Here is a 16177-nt window from a genome sequence, read left to right on the forward strand (position 1 = left end):
ATAGAAGGCGGGAGGGAGGGGGCGTGGCCAGGGCCCTCTTGCAGTCTGGCTACTTTTGGCTGGTGTTATAACCTGTTGGAGCACAGCGAGCTGAGGACATTTGGAGCAACACCTCTCTCTACGCTGTGGCTGGTGTAAAACCAGCCACAGAATCAGGGAGCCACAACTAATTCCACCGCAGCATCCACCACGTACAGGGCACAGAGACAAATCTGGCCCAAAGTGTTTCCAAGAGAGCGCAAGGACGTTGGTGGCTGAATCTCACGAACATAGCAGCTCTCTCTTGGAGCTTGGTATGGGGTTGGGTGGGAAAGTTGCCTTACTTGAGGGTTTCCTTCCTCTTTAATGTTTGCATTGCTGAGAGGAAATAGGTTAGAGCAACTTTAGCTCAAAATTAACTAAGTTATTTTTTGTCCAGAGATGCTCAAACTCATGAACAATATCAATTTGTTATCCTGAAGGCTGTGGGATGCGATTTCTCTCCAGGAGGCAGCAGGACTCAAACACTAGAATTTATCAGATTATGAATCCTTTCCTATCCAAGCTCTTTTACTGCTCCATAAATCATTTTCTCATTGTCTATACAGTTCACCCCCACCAATATTGGATTAGCCTGAAAACCAATAAACATCCTTTTTAAGATCCTCAGCTACACATATGGAATGGATTAAATGATATTTTATTTTCCATTTACTAGTGCTAAAGAAAATGTGTTCATTGAACCATTTTTATTTTGCACATATAAGCAATTTATTCCTATTTTATAAAACTATTTATCTTCTAGCCAGTACTCCAAACATCCATCTATAAATTCATTCTGAATGTGCCCATGACAGAACTATTTAAGTGCAATTTGCCAAACTATGATTCAAAAACATCATGTTCAAAAATCTCTCTCTCTTTGAGATGTGTGTACAGGCACTCAGACACACGCAAACCACGTTTTTGATATTTAAGACAAGCTAATCAGTCCTTTCTTTTAGCCTCACCAACATAAAAGCATGTTTATGGACTCTGTGGGTCCTCTGTACTGATAAGGTATTTTATTTCTACAGTCAAAATGGATCCATGGCATTTTAAAGCAAACCTCTGAAAAGATGAATGAGAAATGCTTTGTGCAGTCTCTACATAAACTCACAGTGCTCTTTGGCAATAACCTGCCAGATCCACAGGTGGTGTAACTGTGAATGGATCCTTTGATGTCACTTCACTTCAACTGCGATGTTCCAATTCACATCACGTGAGGCTGTGACCCCTAAAGACTATGGGGATGGTAACAATGGAATTGATTTGGCCTGTCTTGCTGAAGTGCTTCTCTTTCTAGAACCCCCATACTCTTGCAAAGTATGCACTTGCTTCTTTTTTTAACCCCAGGAGTCTGGCTTCTGCATGTTGCTGACCTGTTTTCAGTGGGGGCTTGAGAGGGTCCAGAACCTCCCAGGATCCGGCTTTTAACCCCTTATTCACACTCCTCCGGTTTTATTTCTTGCCTCCCGCCGCAAGCAACTCGGTAACTGACATTGGGTCACTTTATCTACAGCTGTAAGGGCAACACAGGCTGCTTCACTTTTCGATTCCCCTTTGAAGCTGCTCTCTGGGCACGTCCGAGACCACTGTCTCGACTACTTAAAATTTCCATTAATTTTTGGTTATGATTAGCAGGTCAGTCCTCGCAACTCCGATAACAGCAGGGTTGATAAGTGCAACTACATTAAAATTATCTATGCATAAGGGAGAATAATTAGGGGAGCAAATTCTTGCCAACACTTATCAGCTGTCTGCTGACTGCTTGCTTTTGTACTGCTAAAGGCTTCAGAGAGCCAGGAAGGCTGCACTGTGCCCTAAATTTCATTGCTCCTCAACTCAGTGTCCCCAGGCAGACAAATCTCTCCTCCAGTGTGGGCAAGATGTTGATTGTAAAACCGTGGAGGCAATCACTCTGGGAGGCAGGAGCACAGAGAAATTAGAGGAACATTCTCCTCTCGGTGCATCTGTGCCACTTCCTTTTACGCAGATGGAAATTATGCACGCAGATCAAGTAGGTGACTAGGTTTAGAAAATTCAGCTCTGGCCTTAGGAGCAGGAGGCCTGGGGGGAAGGATGGCGAGGAAAGAAACACAATGTCTGCTGAAATCATGAAAAGCCGTAGCTGCTTGTAACCACAGGAACTCCTGCAAATGCTCAGTCCTGCACCCTCCAGCAGACGTCATTAGTCAATGGTAGTCACAATGGCGAAATTGATCAAGATAAAAAGTGGTTGAGACAGTCATAAAAGACTTGTAAAAATGTTTAAGATCTCAACTCCTTTGAAGCCATCTAGAGCTCTGCTAAGTTGCTTATTTTATTTGTTTTCTGGTAAGGGTTAGCTTAGTTTTCAGCTAACAATATTTATTTTAATACACCACATATCTTGGCCTGTAGGTCAAAGCCACTGCAGCCATGCGCAATTATTTAGTGTGAAATTAAGCCCAGCACTGGGGAATGCCAACTTCTACTCCCTGAAATGATAGAGGGGTTGTAGGAGTTAGGGCATTGTCTACGCTGCAATCACATGGTTTTGCCATTGACCCCATGGGAGCAGGTTCAGGACTATATCTGAAAGAGTCTGTTCCCTTTGCAAATGTTCTGAAGCGCTCCAACAAAGTTCTGAATGTGAAAACCGGATAACACTGATAACGTCACAGGCCAGATCCTCAGCTGGTGTGAACTGTAGAAGTCAACAGAGCTAGGCAATTTACACCCGTTGACAATCCGGCCTATTCTTTTTAAAACTGCCTTTCCCAGACAGCTCTTTATAGCACCATTTATTCTTTTCCTTCTGTCACAGTCAGTTTCATTATTTGCATTGGAATAATAGAAGAAACATGCCTTGCCATGACCTCTCCGTTTCTTAAAATAGGCAACTGTAATGAAAAGTTGGACTAATGAGCAGAGGTACAGCTCAGAGCTTCGTTGCTAGAACTGTTCATCTTTATAGTCCTGACCCCAAAACTACTGACTAGGTGGCATTATAAGAAATAGCCATAAGACCTATGAATGTAGCTTGTAAAGCTCTTGTGTTCAGCTAGTTAAATTGCTCAACTGGCCGAGCATTCCAAGGGATCTGTCTGTGGATGCTTCTGAAAATGCCCTCTCAGGGATTGGAACGGCTCTTGCAGTGATGAACTGTTCAGCTGTTTCCAGCATGAGTGCGTTGTGTGTCACATATTCTGAGGGGGCTTTCAAATACCATAAATTAATTTGGGCAATGGGGCCTGTCTCTTTCCCTTTAGTGCAGGCAGGCTAGAACGGTTCCACTTTGCAATACAGTCCAGGCCACCTGCCTTTTTTGTTTTGTATTACCAGAGTACCTATTGCTGAAGGACACCACCCACCCCACGCCCCAGAGTACCAGAGTAGCTCACAAGACATCACTCCAGGGCACGTATCAGAGGGGTAGCCGTGTTAGTCTGAATCTGTAAAAAGCAACAGAGGGTCCTGTGGCACCTTTAAGACTAACAGAAGTATTGGGAGCATAAATAAGCTTTCGTGGGTAAGAACCTCACTTCTTCAGATGCAAGTCCAGGGCACGTGTTAACATACAGAAGAACGTACAATAGTACGAAGACACAGACGTGCAAATTAGACAGCTAAAATGCTTCCAAACAGAACTAGAACATTCCATTTTTAATGTGTCAAATTATGAAAAAGAAGAGCCTTCACTTCCTTGTGTTTAGGACACCTTACTTCTCTCTGCCTCTGCCATGTCTTTGGCTTCACTGGACCCTACCATGACAGGAATTGTTTAATGAATTAGGGAAATGAAATGTAATTGAGTTCTATTGGTGGCAGTTACTGGAATTCTCTTCCTGAGCACTCCAATTCTGACTTAACTGTCATCATGTATCATTACATTAAAACACACCCCTGACAAAGACTATAGGGCCATCTTTTACAATGCAAGCCATTTTGTTTTGTTTTTTTATCACCACACTTGAGGACCAGATTTTCATTACTGCACACACAAACTCTGTACAAGCAATTACTGCAGCTGGGTATTCTGCATGTGCACTCACTACAGTTTGCTGATGCTTACATAATCACAGCAGCACGCTGAAGTTCTTCACATGTATTTCTGCGGACTCAACTCCACATGTCATCAGCATCATAGTATGTGGAATCACAACTCTTTTTAAACAGGAGGCATTTTATTAATAAAGCAGCTACCCCGATCAAAACACACTAACAGGCTTCCGGAGAGCTTGAGTTCCCGTTTGTCTCTCTTGTTTACCAGGGAGCCCATCCTCTCTGGAATTCTATACAGCACACAGAGACACGTAGTGGCTGGATGATAGTCTGCATACAAAAATGTCATTTGATACAGTAGGACCCTTTATTTAATTCTCCTTTGTTACACCAAACTATGTAAATGCTGTATCCCTTTATAAAATACAGTGGAGGATTGCAAGTTCTTGTCCCTGAAGAGGACCCTAACTGCTCCCTGTTTCAATGTTAGTCCCACTCAGCCTTGGATGTTTCGGTTCCTCTCCCCTGGTGCTCACAAAGACCCTGCCCGCCCCTTATCAAGGTGCACAGTTGGGAAGGAGGAGAACACAAGCAGCCTGCCTTCCATAACCCGTGGCCTGGACCAGGGCCAGGTACAGTCGTAGTCATTGTGCTTATGGATTGCTCCATCCTTTCATCCCTATTCGCCGGGCATGCTCAGTGCCCAAAAAGGGGCTTTGAAGGCTAGGACATTGGTCCCACCCCTCCCCACTTATGCACTAGATGGTGAAGCTGGCCGGCCACCTGAGGGGGAGTGAGTAGTGAGCTGCACTCTGAAGGGGCGCAGCAGTGGGTTTCTGCAGACTGAGGGGCTCTACAAAGTGTTCCAGCTCCCAGTGCTCCACTTCGGGGAACGAGCCATGGGAGAATTCTACTCTCTAATCCACACAAGGCACAAATGATCACAAACAAGCAAAGGGGACATGGGAGACTTCTGGGTAGGGTGACCAGACAGCAAGTGTGAAAAACCAGGCACAGTAATTTCACACAGTGACTAAACACACAGTTATCAGTATTAAACCACCCTCAAACACAAATACATCCTGGGCTGCCCATACACCCCGCCACCATTCCACGCCATGGGTAACAATATCAGGGACATCAGATCTGCACCATCAATAAATACATTTCACTCGTGCAGGATTTTTAGAAAATTAAAACAGAAACACGAATTTGCCCATGTAGATGAATCTAACGAACGATGCCCACAACAGCTTTTTTTCTGGATTTGATTAAATAGAGAACACAACATACCAAAAATATTTTTCCCCTTTACGATAAACTCTGTATTCTAAAATTAAACCCAGCAGGGTAAGCAAGATCCTGTATAGCTTTCAAAAGATACTGCACTCTTCTTCTTCTTTTTTTTTTGAAACCCTGCCTGCACTGTAGACACACATTGCGAAAACTCTTGAGTACCTCTGGCACCAAATGTAAACACTATGAGAGCTAAAAATCATGTACTGTTTTTATCTTGATAGTCTACACCACAGAACACAGCTGCGGTTCGCCATTTCATGATAAACCACTCTCGGCTTTAGATCATTTTGAGTGTGTAACTGTGGATGCGAAAGCAAGATATTATCATAAAAAGACAAAAAAAGAGGGAGATGGAACAACCAAAGAAACGTGGAAATTAAAAAAATGAAACAGACTTTTTTAAAACCCATTTCTTAGACATCAAAGTTTGCATTTCCCTTAAAGACAACTGAACTCTTTTGTGAGTATATAATAAATCCTAAAGAAATTCTTGATCTTTTGTAAATAGAAGGCTCCTGTATGTATTTTTCAATTGAGATGACTGTATCCGGGTTTCAGCTTTAATAATGCACATGATTACTTACATCTTCTGTAGTTATTTCTACTGCAATGGATAACTGGTGCTCATTAGAAGAAAGGAGTAAACCTTTCACTTTTTTTTTTTATAACACTCTCCTACATATAATAGTGGTAAGTAGGCTATAAGATCAAAACAATGTAAGAGCACTGTCTAGTGGCTTAATTAAATCACATAGAAAGGAATGATCTCTATCCCTGTCATCGCAGAGTGAAAGAAAAGCCAGGAAAAGTGTAGTGAGTGTTCACTATTGCCAGTTCGTACAATTTTAGTGAGAGTCTTGCAATATTTGGTGTCTCTCTTGAAGCCCCAGCTTCTGGAGTTAGGGGATTATGAGAGAATCTAAGGGTAGGTCTACACTTATCTCCGGGTCCGGCGATAAGCAATCGATCTTCTGGGATCGATTTATCGCGTCTTGTCTAGACGCGATAAATCGATCCCGGAAGTGCTCGCCGTCGACACCGGTACTCCAGCTCGGCGAGAGGAGTACGCGGCATCGACGGGGGATTCTGCCTGCCGCGTCTGGACTCGCGGTAAGTTCGAACTAAGGTACTTCGAATTCAGCTACGTTATTAACGTAGCTAAATTTGCATACCTTAGTTCGAAGTGGGGGGTTAGTGTGGACCAGGCCTTAATTTTAAAAAGTAATTTCCTAGTCCTCCTGGTAATGGAGAAAAGCTTGAAAATACGGCCAAACGCCACTGACTTGAATGGGGCTAGGATTTCACCCATAGACCCTACAGGCTCAAAAACCAGAAGGCAAGTGAAAAGAACCCACATTTTCTCTCTTTTTCTTTTTATAAACTACGTCTCATGATTTTTAAGCCCATTTCCTGATTTTGGGTGGCCTGCCTGATGATTGTTGAGCATTTGGGGTTGGCAACATTGGATGCTTGAGTGGAGGAACTCCTGCGGAGATGGAATGCTTCAAAACTAGCATGTGGACTTTGCTTTCTGTTTGAGTCAATAATAACAGTTTCCAGTTACACAAGCTCCCCTCATTTCTCATCTTTCCTTAATTACGGCTCCCCTGGAAGAATACACAAATGGCTACTTACAGCGGAAGAAAGCAGTTAAATACTCTTGAACAGTAGGAGTTGCAATTGGCACGTTAATGAGATCATTATTGATTTTTAATGTACTTGTTTCAAAATAAAATTGCATGCATTTGTACAGACCTAGCAGCTTCCCAATGTGGGGGAAACCATTTTTAATGCATGTTACCTCAGCGCTGTCTTGAATAAAAACTGATTTCTCCAGTGCCTTCCAGCTGTTTGTCACACTTCCAGAAAAATGGCACCTGACCGGCGGGGCGTACACTGTTTGAACAAAACCTAAAAAGCGCTGAGTCATTTCAGCTATCATTGAGGTCAATGGAAAGTTAGGACATTTTGCACCATGACGTTGCAGAATCAAGTACCATATTCTATCGAGGTTCTTATCTCTTCCTATATTTTCATGCACTTCATTGACCTTTCGCATACGGCTTATGACCACCGTTTCTCCTGACATGAAGATCTGCGCTGGAAACCTTCAGAGCTAAATCCATGAGTCTCTTCATCTCAACCTGAACCAGCACTTTGAAGCTGGAGGTTGTAACAGACTCATGCGCTCTTTGGATCAGGCACAGAGATGGACATCTAACAGACCAGTGGGAAAAGTTAAAGGAAAAGTCACAGTGAAATTGTGACCTCCTGAAATTGCAAGTCCTCACAGAGCAAGAAAGCTTCATCAAGGCATCTTTAACTTATTTCTCATAGAGAATGGGGCTTCAATGGGACTAAAAGTGCCTCAAGTTAAGCATGTGCTTAAGTGTTTTGCTGGATTAGGGCCTAAAGCCCATTTTATTAAATGGACAAGCTAAAGGTGGCCATGCAGTTTTCTTGCTCAGTAGAGGTTGAAAAGACTAATACAGGCTTAGCTAATAGAACTGGGTCATGTAACTCAAGCAGCAGAGGTTCATGCTTTCAGAACCAGATGTCCCAGACTCAGTCCCCACTAATAACAACCCACCCACGGGTGCAGCATGACATGTGCCCATATAGGCCAGGCACGAAGAGTCAGCGGAATGCATGAAGGAACTGGAAGATGTAAGTATTTATACCATGAGTTCCGTCACACTGCGTCACATTACGAGGCCCATTATAATCTCTACTGCCTGTCATAAAGGACAATATGTGCTGCTGTAGTTCTGAGGAGCTCCCATATGTCTGACTTATCACTGGTCACTTCATAGCATGTTGAGGGTCACTCCTAGAAGTGCTGCCACCTGGAAAACTGGCGTTTTGTGAATTATGTCACACCATGAGCCGATGCCTTACGCTGTGATGCAATACTCAGAAGCGCTGTGTCTGTGGCAAGACTTCTAGGAATATGGATAGCCAAAATGGTGGAACTCTTGCTGGTTTAGAGGTTCAAGAGGTAAAATTCTCAACTCTCCAGTGTTAGGAGATACTTGTATCAAGGTATCCCAAACTAAGTGAGGTCACCTTAAATCTGAAATGTTCTAGTTTCTTTGAGGAAAGGTTAGATTATAATCCCTCCGCATTGTTTTACAGCTTTTAACAGATATATGACCAATAGACACGGTGTATTTATTTCTTTTTCTGAAACTGAACACAAATAGAGGCTCCTGTGCACTGAAATCGGTAGGAAGTTTAGCATGGGCTTGGCTTTTACAGAATCATAGAAATGTAGGACTGGAAGGGGCCTTGAGAGATCATCCAGTCTGTCCCCTGCACCGAGACAGGATTAAATATTTCTGGAAGCACTTTTGTGAGTTAAACTGCCTTCAGCAAGGAACCCTGCAGTACTATCTAATTCATGACAATCAAAAGCAGTGAGCAGCCGTTCAGAAGAGAGGCCATGATGCTTGCATGACAGAGATCTATTATTAGGGATCTACTCTTCCAAATGGATCCCAGTTTCACCTCGCAGCTCCTCTCTGAAAGGCTACACCACAGCAGCTTCTCTTTCAGAATCAACACAGTTGTTTGCGTTGCATTTTTCTCTTTCTTACATGTCTCAGCTCCTTTCCTGTGTCCCTAGAGTGTTACGCGATTGTTAGTGTGAATGATCGTTCTCTAGTCATAATTCCTTTAGCCACACTAACACCGGAGACTGATCAAAACCCTGGGTTCTCCATTTTGAAGCACAGTCATGAGGCAGCTTTTACAAACTCCACATCAGATGCCAATAATCATCTGCAGCAAAAACGTGGGAGGCTAACGGGTCAGCTGAGCACAGGCAATAACCTTAGGAGAATGTGAGTAACCATGCAAGGTACAGCGGCTTCATTTGCATCATGTAAAATTCCAATGGTCACAAAATGAAACCATTAATGCCAAGGCACTTCACTTAGGCCTTCCCTCACCACCTTTGCTTTGCATTAATGAAAGGGTTCACCCTCATATCCCAGTAAATTAAAGGTTAAATTGCCACAGTTAGCCACTACCCACAGCAGGATGTAAGTGGAAGTGTGGGAGCTCTCAGAGATGGACCCAAGCCCCTGGGACATAGCTCCACAGCTTTAGATTGGGCTCACACTGTTCCTCTTACATTCCAAACAGGCCTTGTTATATGGAGCCTTGATAGCCTAAAATCTCCAGGAGTGAAATCAATGGGTAATATCGACTTCCAAACTAGCAGAAAATAATTCCAACATTATGCAAGGGCAACATTGACAAGTGAAGCCCATTGAAACTTAAGTGTTGTGGGTCATACAGAGTCAATAAAACAGGCATTGTAACTCAGATTGTGTGTAACTTGAGGATGTTACCGGTTATAATGCCTTTGAGTTTTCATACCCATGTAGCAGCATTTCTGATGTAATATTTTTGAAAAATCAGAATCAGTGAATAAACATAGAAAAAGGCACAGCTTCCAAAACGACAAGGCAAAGTTAATTTCCCCAATCTTTGCCCTTATACAGCATTCATTATAAGCCAAGGTACTCAACAATTCAAAATGGACTCAACAATTCAGTTTTACCCTCCTGGTTACTTATCAAGGGACAATGTCATTTAATATTTCTGTTATAATAGTGAATCTTCTGAGATCTTTGGAAAATAATCCAATTACATTTCACATTATTAAGTCATTTGTTACACGAAACAAAGCTATGGATAATAAATATCTATACAACTCAGGAGGAAATTGATTAAAATGCATTTTATTGGAAACTATAGATAGAAAAAATATTCACTTTCTTGATTATATAAATAGAGAAAATGCATTACTATTAACTCCCAGTCTACAAGAGGAGTATTGGTTTATCTCAATCAAGACTATAAATATATTCAGCTATTAAAATATTGCATACTTTCTCACTTCATATAACCTTCAAAAGAAGGCAATAATCAAATCTTTATATAGCCTCCAAAATATATTAAATTATTTAAATGTAACTATGGAAGCCAATAGAATATTTTGTATCACATGTAGGAATAAAATAATTTACAGTCAGAACTAAATATCCAAGATGGATTTAAAATAGGGGGGGGAAAGTTCAAATCCTCAAAATCAGCCTCATATATTCAGACCAGATTTTTGGTTTTGGATATTAACTGGATATAAACAAAATTACATAAAGTACTTCTAATACTATCAAATCTATGTTTTGATAATACTTGTAATTCAATTAATCCCAAATTGTTTGAATGTCAAACCGACTTTAGATATTGGGAGAAAAAAACTAATTGATTTAATAGATTATTACTATTGAAAGTTGATTTTCACTTGTCATTCTGAAGTCACTCTCCCTGAGTAATCTAGCTGGTATTAAAACAAAACCAAACAAAACCAAACAAAAAACAAAACCCATTGCCAGATACTGTTATTCTTATATTGAAGAAAAGGAGAGACGCTTAGAACTCTCTTCTAACCAATGGGCACCTTCCCTATTGAAAACACACGTGTGAAAGACATTCAGAAACAAAATGTTTCAACTAATTTATAACCCATTCGGCATCCGGTTGAAAGAATGATGGAACAATCATTTAGGAAGCTCAGACCTGGCTGACCCAAATCTTTTCTTCCTCCTTTTTAATTTCTTTTCCTGTAATTGTATTATTTGCTATTTGAAGGTTTGTCTGAATGTCCATATTTTTTTGTAATATATATATTTAAGGCTGGAGTTTGCAGTGGAGCTTTAACTGAACATCCAGTGATTTGGGTACCTAAATCCCAACCTAAATCCCGTGGAAGTTCTGATCCAAACAATAACAAATAATCCCTCCCCAAGACAGAAAAGAGCAGCTCCCACCACACCCTGCTTATTTTCGGTTGTATATGATGTATAGACCACTGCCTATATACCCTTTAAGAATTTGTAGGTATCATTGTTTCAGGCTTATGATGTTTGTTTTAAAGGCACTACAACCAGACATTTTAAAGCTGCAATGTTCCAGCGATGTGTTACGACTTAAAATGCAGTGACGTCTCGGGATTCAGCTTTGCTCAAAGTCTTATTCAGGAGACAGTCAAATATTAAAATATAATGGGGGGAGGGGTAAACATGTGGGGTTTTAACCAAATAACTCCCATGGGAAACACTTCTGCCATGCTGAGACTCACAGACATTTAAATCTGGGGGTGAGAAAGGGGATTATTTTAGATCTTTTTTCTTTAAATATAAATCAACAGTTTTAGAGTTCCTAAAAGCAAAAACAGAATGTTAGCAGGGCCTAGTCCTACCACTTTTTCTTTTCTTTTTTTTTTTTACCTGCAGAATCTGATCCTAAGATCTGCTAAACTCATCCTGCAGGACGCTGAATGCATTCAGCTGTCCCTGAGAGCAGAAGGTACCAGGCACCCTGCAGGTGGTGCTAAGCAGCTCACTGGATCAGGCTCCGGAGCAAAGTTGTCTAGCGGTGGCAAAGTCTCTAATTTCACAGCTCTCCTACAAACGACAGACACTATTTCAACATGCGATACCCCAGTATAACTGTATTTTATGCACACACTATGCATGCATACACGCATACAGATCTGCACATGTGTCTCCCAGTTCAAAGCTCTGCAAATCCAGCTAATGGAGGATTCCCCGTACATACAGAGCTAGAGCCTACGGTGGAAAGGGGTCACGACTGGGGTGTCCATGTGCCCCAGTGATATGCGGGTGTTGGCAGCTGGATCAGATACTTATCTTCCCGGGGAGACTGGAAAGGTGTAAACGTGACCTACAACTACCTTTGTCTTTCCCTTCTCCTCCTGGTCTTGCACTGAGCACTGCTTAGCCAGGCGGGGAAATCTGGCCCATACACACCCATCTGTACACACATGCTTCAGAGACAATGATTTGCCCAGCTCCCACTGCTGAGACTTATAAACTAAAATGCACCTGGGCCAAGAGTCAGAACTGCATTCCTTGATCTTTTACACCAAGACTGCAGATCTCCACATCAACAAACGAGCATTGACTGCGTGGATCTATTATCACTTCAGAGCCTGCTGCTGCAAAAAGGCTACATGGGCTATTATAAGAGGTTATCATCAAATGTGCAAGTGTTCATGGTGAAAGATCTTAGTGCATGCAGACCAGAGAGTGAATGGCTACTCAAGAGCTTCCAAATATGCAATCCCAAAATGGAAACTCCGCAGAGTTTGTATTAATTTTCACTGAAAACCCTTTGTAGTCAAACTCCAGAACTAGCCACATCTATGAAGACAAAAAAGCCCCACCCCAACATCATGCAATTAATCAACTTATAAGTACCCCACAATTCCCCTTCACAGCTATAGAGGCCAAGGACACCTGAAAGTGGGAAGGTAAAACTGAGTGATAAAGCCTGGCTCGGTGCCAGTTTACAGCACGGGGCAAAGATCATAAAGTGTCTGACTCAAAACAGATTAGGCAAAAGTCCTCCCTTGATGAGACTTGCCTGTGAAATGGTTTCTTTCTGGCTACCTTTAAAGTAGTGGGTTGATAAGAGGTCTCTGCTGACTTTTGACTCTCTCTGATAACGAGGGACCTGACTCGACATAAAGTCAACTCTTGGCTGTTATCTATGACCCCGATTCACTATTGCATTGATGCATGTGCTTAACTTTAATCCAATCCCCACAGTTGGTAAAACTTCAAACACATTCTTAACTTGTGGCAAATGCATAAGCCCCATTGCAGCCAATGGCACATAAGCATGTGCTTAAGGGCTTTGTCGAATCAAGGCCCATGCTATGACACCATCAACATTTTAGGGGTTGCACTGTTGTGCTTTTAAATTAAAGGGCAATCCAGCCTTCGTTGTAGTATCGGTCATATACCCCTGGAGCAACCACCACAAGCTCTCTCCCCCTGCATCTTCAAAAAGGCTGAAAACTATTTAATTTACATATTTTAGGTATTTTCTATTTTAACTGCCAGGCCTCCCTTTGGAATCATGCGACTTTGCTTGGTTTTTTTTTTTTAGTGCTTTATTTGCTTAATTTGCGCTGACTTTCCGCTGACATGGTCTTAAAAAGACAGGTTCACTAGCTAATAGTACAAAAATGTGGCAGTGTTTCCTGATGTATAAATTCTGGGCTTTGTTCTCTATTGACTATGACCTTCTGTAGTTATTTACAGCTGGGCAAGGAGAGAGTACAATGGGCATACAATGCAAATCAAAAATGGTCGCATTTTACAGCCACTTTAATTACTCTGGGGTTGGTCAATGTCTGCTCATGGCCCAAGGTCCTGGAGAATGAAGCCCAATATTATTATTGTTACAATGTATCTGAGCTCGGACAGAACAACCCAGTCCTTTGAGGGAACAGAGTATTTACAAGTGGTCAGCGGAAGAAGAGCTGTTTGAGAGAATTTCTTTAGAAAAGGTAAATATTTCTATTTACACAAATAGCTACACAAGATGGTTGTCTTTTAAAACCAGGCAAACACAAAAGCAAAAGTATTAACACCCAACACATAGCTGTAAACTATTCTAAGCTTCTTATTTTATTCTTTTAAATATAAGGAGTTTCTGGTGAGTTCTTCCATACACTTGTGTTTCTGTAACCATTTAATAATATCAGAAGACAGAAATCATTTGGGAAAGTATTTTTAATAAACAATCCTATGTGGCATAATCTCAGTGTTAAACACTAATTACAAAGTTTTAATCAAATTTACCTGTGACAGGTCAGAATATCTTGATCTGTGGGTGAACGTCTGATGTCTTATCGGCTTTGGAAGGTGCCTGGCTTTGAGTGACAAGAACCAGAAACCCGTATTGTTCAGATGCCAATTTCAGCAGGAGTGTGAAAACTGTACAGTAATTGCGGAACTGCTCTTCCTGCCAACTGAAGAAACAAGTTGTTCCAGCCACCTTGCTGGGGAACAACATTGGCATGGTTACCTGGATACCTGTTGCTGAGGGATACGTACACTGCAGTGGAATCTTGGCAAGTTAAAATGCCTGATGTGTCACCTAAAATGAAAACCCATTAGAAATCTTACTGGAGCAAAACAAATGCTGTGACCCAAAACTTTTGAAAGTGAATGGTGATTTGAGGGTACTTCAATTCCTGAGTGGCCAAACTGAGGGTCATGTCCAGACTGCAATCACAAGGTATAACTGCAGATCACGTAGATATAAACAAGCTAGGTTTAATTTAGCTATACAAACCCACCTAGGAACTTGGATAATTATTCACGGGGCTAGACCATGCTGAAGCGTGAGCACACGAGTTGCTGCATCTTTATTACTCCAGGACTTGAGCTAGATAAATTAAAGCTAGCTTGGGTTTGTCTACTCACACTGCAACCGCACCCCAGGACTGCAGTACAGACACACATCCTAAAGGGGCCTGACTTTCAGGGACGGGCATTCTGAACTTTCTGAACAGTCCCTAATCTAGGATTAAGCAGTCAATAAGGATTTAATTATTTTGGCAAAAGTGTGTTGGTGGAAGTGGGGTTTTCAAGAAGAAAAGCAGCTGACAAACCCAATTTTGAAGGGAAGGGCACTGGATTTGCAGAAATATTAAAGATATTACATGACATTAGAAGTGTAGCTTTCTTGAATAGTCCCAGTTTTTAGAAAAACAGGATCTTGTAGATTGATAGATTTTCAGACCAGAAGGGGCCACATTTAGTTGGACCTCCTACATAATAGAGGTAACAGAATTTCACTCAGTAATCCTTGCAGGGGAAGTGATTACTCATTCTTGCAGATGAGCTGGTGTGTAAGAAATGCCTGCACTCCGAAGAATAAAGGGGAAAAAAAACATAGGGAAGAAGAACCAAATACTAAACCAGAAATGACAGGCACAATTGGCAAAGCGCCCCACATACGAAGCTCTCCCACTGGCTGAAAGGTCTGTAGAAAATGTTCCCACAGTAATACAGAATTGGTAGAATGATTCCCAAATATCGAATCGAATATCCTTCGAATGGGAAGGAGCAAGAGCTCAGCCATTTACTACTATTTTTTAACAGGATTGCTTGGTGGCTAAAAATAAAAAACAGCATAAATGGCTTTAATATAGCGACTCAGACAGCTCATTAGTGTGGAAAGTGAAGACTGTGTGTTTTACTGGTATTGTCAAGAGTGCTCATGTCAGCAGCAGAGCAAGAGCGAGTGTAATCGATCCTAGTTATTTAACAGAAATTGAGTTAGATTTCACCACATGGGAGGGAGGGGCTCCTTCTACAAGGGTGGAAAACCTGACACAAAATCAAGCTTTCCAAAAACCACAGATGCAACTGGGGGAAAATAAAACCCCGACACAATACTGCCTCAGCAATATTTTTTTTAGGATTTTAACATATACGTGTGTCTCTGCTACTGTGCATATCAAAGAGGTTGATGCTAAGTAGCACTTACAAGCACTAAGGAAGTTTATTTTAAAAAATACAAATAAACAATTGTTAAAAAAGTCAAAGGACTAACCCGTTGTATTGCCCTTGAAATTGCTCTGCCATGACACAAGCCTATTGATTATACATAATCGCTCGCTTCAAAATTCCAACTGTAAACATTCATCTCAGTCATTTTCCTTAGTCTATCGTTTTTCTTGTTTAATTTTTCCCAGCAATATTCTTTAGTCGTAATTGCATGCCTTGGTATGGTTATGGACATAACTATGAACAACTGTGTTCATTATGCCATCAAAGGCTCAAAGTCCCAAAGCCTCTCTAGGGACTTTTAAAATAAAACAAAGCTATTTCCCAATTAGTCAAGGATGGGGGCTCTTTGTCTCTTTTCTAAAAGTAAAGCAACAATACGACCTGCCACCCTCAGCAGCGTGGCAGTACTTACAACTAAAACATTTGCTGCCGTTTCAATTTGGTCCGGATGCCCTACTACTGCCAGAGGC

At 41.5% G+C, this 16177-nt stretch overlaps 1 protein-coding gene across 2 annotated transcripts in view; it reads right to left on the reverse strand.

Moving 5' to 3' along the window:
- The window catches only part of PRICKLE2 (prickle planar cell polarity protein 2), a 185356-nt gene that overhangs the window by 109829 nt on the left and 59350 nt on the right, over nucleotides 1-16177 (reverse strand). Inside the window, exon 1 of one of the 2 annotated variants that reach the window (XM_054035703.1) lies at nucleotides 13989-14031. The exons of the other annotated variant lie outside the window; for it this stretch is intronic. The gene's annotated coding sequence lies outside the window, so the exon portion shown is untranslated. Of the gene's footprint in view, nucleotides 1-13988; nucleotides 14032-16177 lie in introns of those variants that run through there. 2 annotated transcript variants of the gene reach the window in all.

This window comes from Malaclemys terrapin, chromosome 7 (genome assembly GCF_027887155.1).
Source record: "Malaclemys terrapin pileata isolate rMalTer1 chromosome 7, rMalTer1.hap1, whole genome shotgun sequence".
In the NCBI taxonomy this organism is placed as follows: domain Eukaryota; kingdom Metazoa; phylum Chordata; order Testudines; family Emydidae; genus Malaclemys; species Malaclemys terrapin.